Source organism: Drosophila kikkawai, chromosome 2L, assembly GCF_030179895.1.
Source record: "Drosophila kikkawai strain 14028-0561.14 chromosome 2L, DkikHiC1v2, whole genome shotgun sequence".
NCBI classification, from domain to species: Eukaryota; Metazoa; Arthropoda; class Insecta; order Diptera; family Drosophilidae; genus Drosophila; species Drosophila kikkawai.
Window position 1 is genome coordinate 31157195 of NC_091728.1, and position 12592 is coordinate 31169786.

The 12592-nt window shown below is 44.7% G+C and overlaps 1 long non-coding RNA gene across 1 annotated transcript; it reads right to left on the reverse strand.

Moving 5' to 3' along the window:
• Nucleotides 1-4569: 4569 nt before the first annotated feature.
• LOC138929682 (uncharacterized) lies at nucleotides 4570-5484 on the reverse strand. Its single transcript, XR_011445921.1, has 3 exons — nucleotides 5139-5484; nucleotides 4932-5087; nucleotides 4570-4875 (listed from the first exon to the last, which is right to left on the reverse strand). It is a non-coding gene; the product is annotated as an uncharacterized lncRNA (long non-coding RNA).
• Nucleotides 5485-12592: the final 7108 nt, after the last annotated feature.

The window sequence follows — 12592 nt, forward strand, 5'->3', positions numbered from 1 at the left end:
CGGTCTCAAGGGATAGAACGTCTAGCTTTGTAAAAGGTCAAAGTGTCCACTTCATGTGAAGTGGTTACGAAGGGTATGGGAAGAATTACAGTCTAGCAAAAATTTAAGGCATAAATGCCCACAGTTAAAAGTACCAAATTTTTGGAAACGCTGATAATTATATCTTATTTTTTCACCTAAATATCTAATTATTTCTAAAGGCGGCTGCAAGTTACCAAAACTGTCAAAGTAGTACGAGTCTGATCCTTTCTTATAATACGCCACCCAATGCGTTCCTTCTGATGATGAGTCTGCTAAATTTATTATTCCACACTCGGAATAATGTGGTACTTTGGGTATCTCATCTCTCATATAAACCCCCCGAAAATGCGGAATATTTTTAAAGGCAAACTTCAATATATCAAAATTGGAAAGTGCTCTCTTGGGTAGCTCATTTAATAGTTTTTTTGTTTATTATTATTTTTTGAAAATGATATGCCATAGCCTTTCTTGTATGGTTGTAGGTACAAGCCTTTACCCAACGATACAGATTCCATTTTTCTGTTATGTCTCTGGTTTTCCTCAAGTTGTGCCTTTGCCATCTTTGCATTGTTAATTGATTTTACAATTGCAGCGCTACCTGACGCTAAACTACCCACAGCGCTAAGGGCTGTTAAAATAGGTACCAATGGTAAAAAACCACCAACTTTTGGAACTGCTATTACCCGTGGAATTACAACATTTTTCTTACATCCCATTGATTTCGATACTGCACTGCGTGCCACTTTAACAGCATTCAATATGTCGAGTGGCTTATTCTTTCGCAATTCGATGGTTGCCTTTTTGATAATTGATGCAAGAGATTTTTTCACCACTTTCTTTTTCTGTTGCTTTGCTCCCATACCAAATTTCTTTTTTAGCTTCATCATGTTTGTAACAAAATATGATGCAGCCCTCTCACTAATGCTGCTATCCGCTGCTTTTACTCGATCCCAAGCCCTATCAATTAAAATCGAGTCTGCTTTATGACGTTCCCCCAAATCCTTTGTATTTGAATATGCTATATCGTGTTCCCTACAAGCTTCGTCTAAGCCGTTGATACCCCGATCACCGCGAGCTAATCGTTTCTCTAGCTTCGTACCAGGTCCACAGTAATTATACCCAGGTATATGAGCCTCAAAGGGAAGAGTGTTTATTAAATTATTTATGAGACCTGTACCCTGTTTGACATTTGATTTATGACTGGTAATATTATAAAAATGTTTACCCATTTTATATCAACCTCAATTAACGACTGGTTGTCTTTGAATGAAGTACTTATCTCTAAAACATGCGTTTATTAAGACAAAATAAAAAAATCATAGTAAAAAACATTGAAAGTGGTGGTGATGGTGAGAGTAAACATCGGCGTCATAGTTCGCTGCTCCCAAACACGATCAGAGCTTTGGTGGTAGGTCCGTCCAATAGCGGAAAAACTAATGTGATGATTGCCTTAATCGAGGACCCAAACGGCCTGAAATTCGAAAATATATACGTCTATTCAAAGAGTTTATATCAACCGAAATATGAGTATTTGGAAAAACTTGTAAAACCAATACGAGAAATGGGATATTATACATTTTCAGCGAATGACAGCGTTTTGTCACCAGAGGAAGCTAAAAACAATTCCATCATGGTGTTTGATGACGTAGCGTGTGAAAAGCAAACTGCTATTCGCAATTATTTTTGTATGGGGCGACATGGAAATATTGATTCATTCTATTTATGTCAAACGTATACACATATTCCAAAACATTTAATACGAGATAATGCAAATTTTATTATAATGTTTAAGCAGGACGATATGAACCTTCGTCACATATATCGAGATCATGTTCATTTTGATATGAATTTTGAAACATTCATGGAAATTTCACGAAAGTGTTGGGACGATAAATTTAGATTTCTTGTAATCTCTAAAGACGATGATATGAAAGGTGGACGATATAGAAAAGGATTCGATCAATTTATTATACTTGAATAAATAATAATGATAATATAAATATGTCGGAGATTACCCTGAAATGTCAGTTGTAATTACTATTTGTAAGTCTCCAAGTGTATCGAATATGGAAATAAAGGAAGAGTAAAATAAGTAACAACGAGAGAATAGGAAGAGAACTTATTAAGAAAGAGCGTGGTGGGGAAAAAGAGAGTATTCCCTACCGAGTGTGGCGCAATGACGAGTAGAGAAGGACGAGAAAGTAGAGAAAGGGAAAAGTGCAAGTCAGTTCGAGCGAGACTGTGAAGGAAAGCGGACGAACTACTTAGTCATTGCGACTCACTGCGCTTAGAAAAGAAAAGGAAACTACCATGGCCGATAACATTGACCCCCCATCCCTGACATCAGAAGTGGGAGACCGCACCATAACAGAAGGAATTGTTATGGCGGGGGTCAGTGGAGACCGCACCATAACAGAAGGAATTGTTATGGCGGGGGTCAGTATGTGGGTGTAAAAGGAAATACACCAGTTGATAAAGCTATGTAATTAAAGAAGTCTGAATTGTAAATTATGATTAAAATGAAGATGTAATTTGTTATGTTATCATGAAACCAAGATGCTTATTTTGTCTAAATGCCTCAATACTTATGTTTAGAAAATTAATTAAATGTTTGTTGACAATAAAATGTAACGAGTACCGAAATTTTAGAATACTGTGATTTAAAGTTAACACACGAGGACGTGTGATTTGTCAGGAAGGCCGTGTCGGATCACATGAAACAGGGCCTACTTTATTCCTATGGTCAGAATATGTGAAGCGGAGCCTTTTGAAATACGAAAAGAGCTTGTACTCTATGGTCGTGAAAGATTATCCCGCCAAACTAACATTTGAAGACACTGGAAGTGTAAGCGAGAGATCGCCGATTGAGGCACTCGTTGGTGGAATATAAGGCTATGAGGGTCCAGAGAGACCGTGACGCAAAAGGTGCGTGTGAGCGTTGCAAAGTGTGCAGCAAGAGCCTGGCAAGAGTTTGGTACAGTGGTAGCCAGACGATTGAACTTGAGCGGAAGAGAGCGTGTACTCTAAACGGTGTGTTAAGGAATATCCTGCTAAGTTAATGTCTGATGGAATGCAAAATTGATATCCAAACTGTTGGGTTTGTGCGGAAGAGAGCGTGTACTCTATTGTCGTAAAAGATTATCCCGCCAAACCAACGTTTGAAGACACTAGCAGTGTAAGCTAATTGATATTGAAGAGTTATGTAGAGCAGTATGAGTAAAGAAGCTAAGTGATGATTATTGCGAAGTTATGGCAATGAAGGTTGAGGCCAATTTTATGTAGAACTAAGCAACACGAGGTCGTGTTATAGTCAGGAAGGCCGTGTCGGAGATTACCCTGAAATGTCAGTTGTAATTACTATTTGTAAGTCTCCAAGTGTATCGAATATGGAAATAAAGGAAGAGTAAAATAAGTAACAACGAGAGAATAGGAAGAGAACTTATTAAGAAAGAGCGTGGTGGGGAAAAAGAGAGTATTCCCTACCGAGTGTGGCGCAATGACGAGTAGAGAAGGACGAGAAAGTAGAGAAAGGGAAAAGTGCAAGTCAGTTCGAGCGAGACTGTGAAGGAAAGCGGACGAACTACTTAGTCATTGCGACTCACTGCGCTTAGAAAAGAAAAGGAAACTACCATGGCCGATAACATTGACCCCCCATCCCTGACAAATATAATAATATTATTGTGAATAAAGTCAGTTCAGACTCAAGCATCATAATGACTACATCATTGACAATAGCTCTAAATGGTAATACATCTGTACTTAGCGAGAATTTTTTCCCACAAATTGAGCTAAAACGTAATTATGAATGTGCTCTAATTGATTTTTATACATTCAATTCTATACCGAATGTTGATAAGGGGAACAACTTATTTCATATTGGGAACAAAGTCATTGAAATACCAATTGGCTCATATGAGTTTGATGATATTTCAAAATATATTATTAATAAGCTCAAGGAGTATGAGCTTCAAGACAGTATAAAAATAGAGTGTAATATCAACACTCTACAAGTTCAAGTTATAACTAAAAATGAGACCATATATTTTAATCATGAACGATCAATTGGTCGTTTATTCGGATTTAATAAACGAAAATTAAGACCACATGAGAAAGAAGTTTACATCTCGGATAATCCCGTCAATATTTTAAAAATAAATTCTGTTAGATTGGAATGCAACATTATAAGCGGGTCATATGTAGGGAATAAATCAAATCATGTGCTTCATGAATTTGGAATCAATGTCCCCCCTGGATATAAAATGAACATAACACCACGAAATTTGATTTATTTGCCTGTGAACACCAGAGAAATAAGCACACTAGAAATACGGATAACTGATCAGGACGGAGATTTAGTTAATTTGCGTGGAGAAACTGTATCAATCCGTCTCCACTTACGACCGACAGAATGATTATTTACAATAAAAGGGGTACTCATCGATCCTTTGATAACATTATCAAATCTAAAGCTGAAGTGAAAGCACCATCATCTTCACATCAACGCCCGGCCCTCACAATAAAAATTTATTGATTTTGAAATCGTTGGGATTTAATATTAAATAAAGTTTATCAACTAATATTCAAATGAATGAGATCTTTTATGTCCAGGAAAAGCCTGCTAACGATGAATCTATTATTAAAAAAGAGTTTCATTCATATTATCCATATCAGCAGAACTTCAAAGCAAATGATGAAGTACGGATCAGTTTGCAAAACCAAGATTTGTATGTCCTTCCATGTGAAAGTTTTCTCCATTTTGAAGGAACGCTTAGCAAAATTATTGACTCAAATACAGGAACGACTAGTACAAATGGCGTTAGCGGTTTGCTCAAAAATAATTGTATGGCCTATTTTCTGGATGAAATAAGATATGAATTGAATGGTTGTGAATTGGATAGGACACGGTTTACAGGAATAACAACGACTATTAAGAACTTTCTCTCAGTCGGCCAACAGGAAGGAGCGGCTTATCGCAATGCGGGGTGGAGTGGCGGGGACAATATCCCTTCTGGAGGACATTTCAGTTTTTCTGTACCTTTAAAAATGTTGATGGGGTTCGCTGAAGACTATAAGAAAGTCGTCTTAAACTGTAAACATGAGCTCGTTCTGTTACTTACGAAAAACCCTGATGATATGTTTGTGAAAAATGTTGATGGAAAAATCCATAATATTGCTATAAATAGTATAAGTTGGAAGATCCCCCACATCGTTCCAAGTGACAGTGCTAAAATTAAAATGTTTAATGTAGTAAAGAGTGGAGCTAGCCTCCCACTCGCATTCCGGAGTTGGGATTGTTATATAAATCCGACATTGGTTCAGGGAACACATCATATATGGAATGTCAAGATGTCTGCAAATAGAGAACGTCCACGTTTTGCTGTTATTGCATTTACATTGAATGGAGAACTAATTACAAACAATTTGAGAAATGCAAAGGTATATCTTAATTCTGAAGTATATCCCTATGAGGATTTGAATGTTAAATATAATGAGAATGGGTTTGCTGTCTTGTATGACATGTATACAAAATTTCAAGAGAGCTATTACAATCGAGAACCCCGAGCTCTTTTATCTCCGATGGAATTCATGTCGAAGGCTCCTATTGTGGTTGTTGATCTCTCATACCAGAACGAGAGTGTCAAATCAGGAGCGACTGATATAAAAATTTCCACTGAGCTAACTGTTGCGAGTGAGATAAATACAAAGGCATATTGCCTTCTCATCCATGATCGACTAGTTGAATACTCGCCACTAACTGGGTTGGTTCAACGTATCGTCTAACAATTTGGAAAGGATTACTTCATTTAAATTTTTGAATTCATTGCAAGTAGACGTACACGGATCCATCAAAATGCTAACACTAAAAAACAAAGACATCATCTCAACCAGTAATAGCATTCAACAACTTGTAATAAAAATAAATAATTTCATGAAAATGTTTAAACATCAAATTTTCCCCGAACATGAGCAATATCTGGAGGAGTCGCTCAAATATTTTTATAAAAGGATGGCTGATACACGGCTGGTTTCTAATATTCATGGACAACATTTCACATCTTGTTGTTGGGCACACGATAATGTCGAGGATGGAGTTGATACATGTGCTTGCCATTTCTTTACTGTACGCTCACAAAAATCATTAAAAATTATGAAAATGTATGTTAATTTGGAACATCGCTTTTGATTATTATACTTGAAAAATAAAATTATATTTACACAAAAATAAATAGACAGCATTTTTTTAATGGTGGAAATGGGATATGGGATATTTCTTTTGCAGCCTTTTTATTTCAGATTGACTGTGGATTTGAGTTTTGGGTGGATGGGGTGTTTCACATTGCACAGACTGTTGAGAAACCGTTACAAGTGCATTCTTCACCCATCCAGATTTTGTTGAGCTAATTGAGCAGATTGTTGCACGCACTTGATCTAGTGTAGGTGGGATGAGGGTGGGAAAATTTGACTGCTCTGATCCTCTTTCCAGCGGCCCTTCAGTGGGAAAACAAGTGACCTTTATCAAGTGAGGTATCTCACAGGGAAAATCACAGTCCTGAGTCGTGGGTGGGAACATGTTTCGACTCTGGCGTCCTTGTTCACTTACACCCCGTCCCTTTTTCAAGCGATGGATGTTGCCTGAACGTTCACGTCTGGCGCCCTTCTTCACTTACACCCTGTTCCTTTTTCAAGCGAGGATCGTGGGTGAACGTACACGGGATGCTCAGGATCACTCCGGGCGGAGCAGGACCGCCGCCGTGCGCCCTTTTTCAATTGCCTTATCCGGGCGGAGCAGGACCGCCGCCGTGCGCCCTTTTTCAATTGCCTTAAGTGGGTGAACGTACACGGGATGCTCAGGATCACTCCTGTCGGAGCAGGATCTCCCCGGTGCGCCCTTTTTCAATTGCCTCACCCTCTAAGTGAGGGGTCGTCGGTGCACGTGCATCGATCCGGGATCGCTACCGGGATCGCTCCGTTGCATTCGCACTCTTATCCATATCCCTGTGGGAACCCTTGAACACTTGATCTCAAGTGTCCTTTTACATGCACTGACCCTAATTTATTCCATCTTTATTACCCCCTCTTATGACAGGTTCATATCTCCCCCTAACTAAGTGCATTTTTATTATCTAAACCACTCTAATTTTGACAGCTAATCCATTAATTGCATTTTTATTACCCTTTTTACCGACATCAAAGGTCCCGTTACTCGGCTTATTTAACTGCTAACGCTCCTTCCCCCTTGGGGGGGAAACATTGGCCCTCTCTTTAGCAAAAACTTAGAAATCGAGCGACTCTCGGTTGGGTAGGGTCCTTCGAAAGCACCCCCTAACAACGCCGTCTCTTTTGCTCTTTTCTCTCCACAGACACATCGATCACCACGCAGCACGAACGCACACGGTGCACCAGACTGCGGCAGAGCAACATCGCTAGCAACAGCAACAGAGACGCGACCCACCGTCTACAGGCAACCGCCAGCGAGCACACGGCCGCATCCTCGAGGATCCAGCGCACGGCAGCGCCAACCACACGCGCACTCGCATCACGCCCACGATCCCGAGCACGGCCGCATCGCCACCAACCCGGACCAGCCATCTCGCCACGATGACGAGCACCGTCTCATCACCCCGGGACGACGCCTGGATAGGGCTCGCCCTTGAGGAGCTGCTGGATGGTCTCCAGATGGGGCACCGGCCCCAACCTCCACTCCTCGCGCCACTACGGGTGGACACCACCCCGCCACGACCACGGCCAACAAAGGCCGCCCACACGCCTGCCGTCCAGGGCAAGCAGCCCCTCACGAATCAAGGGCCGCCGCCTTTGGTCCCGCTACGCACGACCCGGGCTCCAGCGACCCAGGTCACCCAAGGGCAAGCCCCAGGAGGGAAGCCATCGCCACGGAAGGCACCACAAGCAGCCGGCCCGTCGACGCGTCCGCACACCGGCCAGGTGTCCACGACGCCTACTGGCAACCAGGGGCAGCCACCACGGGCAGCACCTCGAACAGCCCGCCCGTCGACGCGCCCGCACACCGGCCGGGTCGCCACGACAACTACCGGACACGAAACCCCATCCTCAAGGGCGACGCCGTGCCCTCACTTCGGCACGCTCACGCACCGGCCCGACTCCAACAACGCCTGGGACACGCGCAGTCCAGGCTGTAGCGGCACCAGACCCAGACGGCGAGGTGGAAGCGGCGCTACGAGAGTGCCTAGGCGACCTTCCACCCGACGTGCTGGAGGAGATGGCCCACGGGGCCGAAGGGTTGGACATAGAGGACCTCTTCGGGGAGTCTCCCGACGAGGACGGAGTGGAGCTCCCAATGCGCCCCGCCTCCGACCAACCCGTCGACGAGCCACGGACACCGTCACCACAGTTCCTTCCGGATTACGAGGAGATCTCCAGCGACCGCCGGGCACCCCACCGCCGGCGTATGAGGACATTTTCGGGCCGGGTCCATACGCTACCAGCTGCCCGATAACCACTTGCGCGGCCTCATCACCGAGCCAGTCACCGCCGACCACGTCACGCGGATACCACGCCGCCGTCGCTCCACGCCAGGCAGATGGGCCATCGACAAGCCAACACGTCGACTTGACGACCGACGAGGACTCCGCCGACGAGAGGCCAGCCGTGGCCGTACCGAGCCGCCCCCCGCTACCAACACCCGGTGAATATGCCGCTGCAGTGGCTCGACGCAGGGCTGAGGACCTGAGCGACGAGCTGGGCTCGTCCTCCGCTGTTCGGCCACGTTCGGCCAGGGACCGACCACCCACACCCGCACCGGCACGCCGAGGCCGCCGAGCGAATCCTCGTCCGAGGATGAGTTGCCTCGCGATCGCCAAGGTCACACCCGCTGGCTACCCTTTCCCGACGGCTGGAGCACGCCCAACGGCACACTACCCGCCGGGCTCATCGGACGGATCCAGCAGCGACTTCTAATAGCCAGACGAAGGGCCCGACGCTTTCTGGAGGAGGAACAGGGTCAGCGATTCCGGGTGCAGCTGAACCGGGACGACCACGTCCGGGTCTTCCTACACCCCACCCGGAAGTAAGGAGGGAGTGTGACGACACGACTGGTCGCCACAACCTTATAAATATATAAATATGTAAATAATACCCTACAATCTAAGCTTAGAACTACTTATGTACATATTATACCTAAAATTAAGACTAAAACTAAGCACACACACTCACACACGCACACCCGGCATGAAGCCATACACACACACACACTTTTGTAAAAATACTTCCTGTTCATCTTTAAATAAAAAAAAAAAAAAAAAAAAAAAAAAAAAACACGCACACCCGGTATGAAGCCAACGGCTTGAAGTCTAATAAACCCCGCGAAGGGAAGTTCAAAACGAGCACTAAGCTTTGAAGTTACGCGCGCAAGTGGCAACGCTGTCGGCGATAGTATCAGCATCTGGCAACGCCAAGATCGATCGCGGCAGCGCTGCCGGCAGGAATTAGGTCACGGCCACACTGCGAAAATTAGGTCAATTTAATCCTCGCAAAATTCTCGATCTCGCAAGTTGTGCCGCTCCCGAAGTTAAGTGAAAAGTGTCCGTGAGAAACCGCGTGTCCGCGTCGGGAATAATTATCCTGCAGGACCTCGAAGGACATCCCGCCAGGGTGAGCATGGCCGCCGGCCATTAAGTATATACATACCGGGGAATTAATCCCACACCCGCCGCCAGAAGTTATTTTCCTAAATAAATTACCTAATCAGTAAACATGTGCCTAATTCAAATTGCGCGTTTTCCCTGTCTTAGTTCGCGGGCCGGCGCCCCTCGCCGGCAGTGACCAATTCCCCTCCTTCTTTCCCCGTAGCACCGGAGTAATTCCGGGTGCGGGCGAAAGCCGGACGGGAACAGGAGCCCATGGCTGCTGGATTTTCCGAGCCCGGACTTGCAGCGAGGCCGCCGGTCCCCTTTCCCCCTTGCCCATCAGAGAGCCATCCCGCCGCTGGATTTTTCCGGGCGAGGATCTGGGGTTGGTCGCTGGATTTTTCCGAACCAACTGTCCCGCTGCTGGATACTTCCGAGCGTGGACGCAGGTATCGGCTGCTGGATCTCTCCGAGCCGTTGTCCTGTCCCAACGGACGCCGCGCTGCTGGATCTTTCCGAGCGTGGGCGTGGGCGTGGCTGCTGGATTATTCCGAGCCCTCTGAGCAATCCTGCCGCTGGATTCTTCCGGGCGAGGATTTGGGGCTGGCTGCTGGATTTTCTCCGAGCCAGTGGTCCCGCTGCTGGATTCTTCCGAGCGTGGACACAGGCCTTGGCTGCTGGATTCCTCCGAGCCTTTCTCCTGCCCCGAGGGCGCCCCGCTGCTGGATCACTCCGAGCGTGGGCGTGGGCGTGGCCGATGGATAATTCCGGGCCGCTCGTCCCGCCGCTGGATAATTCCGGGCGCGGACGCGGGCTTGACCGCTGGATTATTCCGGGTCGCCCAGCTTCCCTGGCCAACTAACCACGTGCAAATATTTTCTTCCCTATTTTCCCCGCTAACTGGCCAGAAAATTATCGGCGCTTCTCCGTTCTGGGTGTCTCACAAATTATAAATTTCGTGAGGGGACTCTGGGCCGCTGAGGATCACCCCGGCCGCCCAGACGCTTCCTTACACCTGAAGTAGAGTCAAAATGGTTAACCCTAAAGGTTGTTAACAGGTAATGTAAGGTGCCTATTTATTCGCGCACATTTATAATCCGCGGATTAGTATTATCACGACAGTGACAGTGACAACATATACCAGTGCATCCAGTATTTTTATATTGTGTGAATGTATATTTTTAATCAGTGTAAAGACAAATAGTGTGTGTGTGTGTGTGTATATATATATCTATATATAAGTTAACACATCCATTTCCCACAAGGCAAATTCGCAGAGTTGCAGGCCGCATCCGGTGGTCAACACGCCCAACGGCGAATCTGGTGACCAAGCACTCCGAGGGCAATTGCCCGGAGTCCGTCGCCCGGCAACTAGTTGCTGACCCGGCACTTTACCAACGGTGCCGGGAACATTCGGGCGGCGCATGATCGATATGTGCCGGATACCAAGTGCTGACCAGGCATCTTGGCGGCAGCGCTGCGGCTACCCGAAGACTACAAGCCGCGGCCGCCGTAGACCTTTAAGTTTGTTAAAAATTGTAACTCCACAGCCTTAGCTGTGTAATTTAATAAATCGCTGTAACACTTAGTTCATATCTTGCCCTAACGGGTTAAGACCAATAAACAGAATATAACCAAACTTGTCTCCTTGATTACCATTGCCTTTGCAGGTGATCGGGAAAACAGGTAGTAAGTAATCTAAATATAATTGGCGCCCAGCGTAACCAATCTCACGACCGCGCTTAAAAAAAAGCTAGCCGAAAAATAACGCAAATATAAGTTGCAACGAACAGTGGCAATAGTGCGATAAATCGACAAATAAAAGCCGAAAAACAGTTTCTTGTGGAAAAAATAATTCAAAAATTGGCAGAGCCCGGAGCATAGCCAAAATAAAAAATCGACAAATTTGGCAGCATAGCCAAAATAAAAAAAATTAAATAAACCAAATCATCAGGGGCAGAGCCATTCCGCATAGCCCAGCAGCAAAAAACACCGACGGCAACAGCGACGACTTGGCAGAGCCCGGAGCATAGCCAAAGGGAAAAAAATCAACAAATTTGGCAGCATAGCCAAAATAACAAATTAAATAAATAAAATCATCACGGGCAGAGCCATTCTGCATAGCCCAACAGCAAAAAAAACCGACGGCAGCAGCGACGACAAGCAGCGACGGTAGCAGCGACGACCGCAGCGACAGCGACGACGGCGAATAAATATAAGAAATGTGAGTAGGCTTCTTGCCTTCGCCAATTAAAATCGAGCTCAGTCGCCATTACAGTGGGCATAGTTCTATTTGTCCCACGTAAAATCAAAAAATAAATAAAGTCAGGAATATTTTACCAGTTAAAAGAATTAATTAATTTTATTTAATTAAATTAAATTCAAATAAATCGGGGATATTTCCTCGAAACCTAAAAATTCCATACGTACAAAATAATACAGTGGACTCGTTTTTTATTAAAACAATAATTAATAAATCAGGATTTAAAATTTTCAATTTATAAAAAATCCAACTGTGAAGACGATACAGTTTTTAGTTAATGAAAATTAACCACCAAATCTAAAAAAAAAAAAAAAAGACATTCTTGAAACTTCCGACCTCTACGCATATCGAATACTCTTACAGGAATTGGAGGTTGGGCGAACGATAAATCGTTCTACATTTTTCATTCTTTCAGCACTTGGAGGGTGGGAATAAAAACACAGATTTATGAATAAGGAACTGTCAGACGAAGAAATTCCTTCAGACGAGGAAGTTCTCGAAGAATATAATAGAAGAATGGAAGCAAGCCGAAACGCTCACTTTGAAGCGGGTCAGTCGACCAGCAGAGAAGCACAAGACCAGGTCTTGCTCATGCAGCAAGTCCAAATCACTGCCATGGAGGCGGCCATACAAGACGCACTTCAGAGGCAGCAAAAATTATTCGAAGATAGATTAGCCCTTGTTCAACAGGAGTTGGACTCAT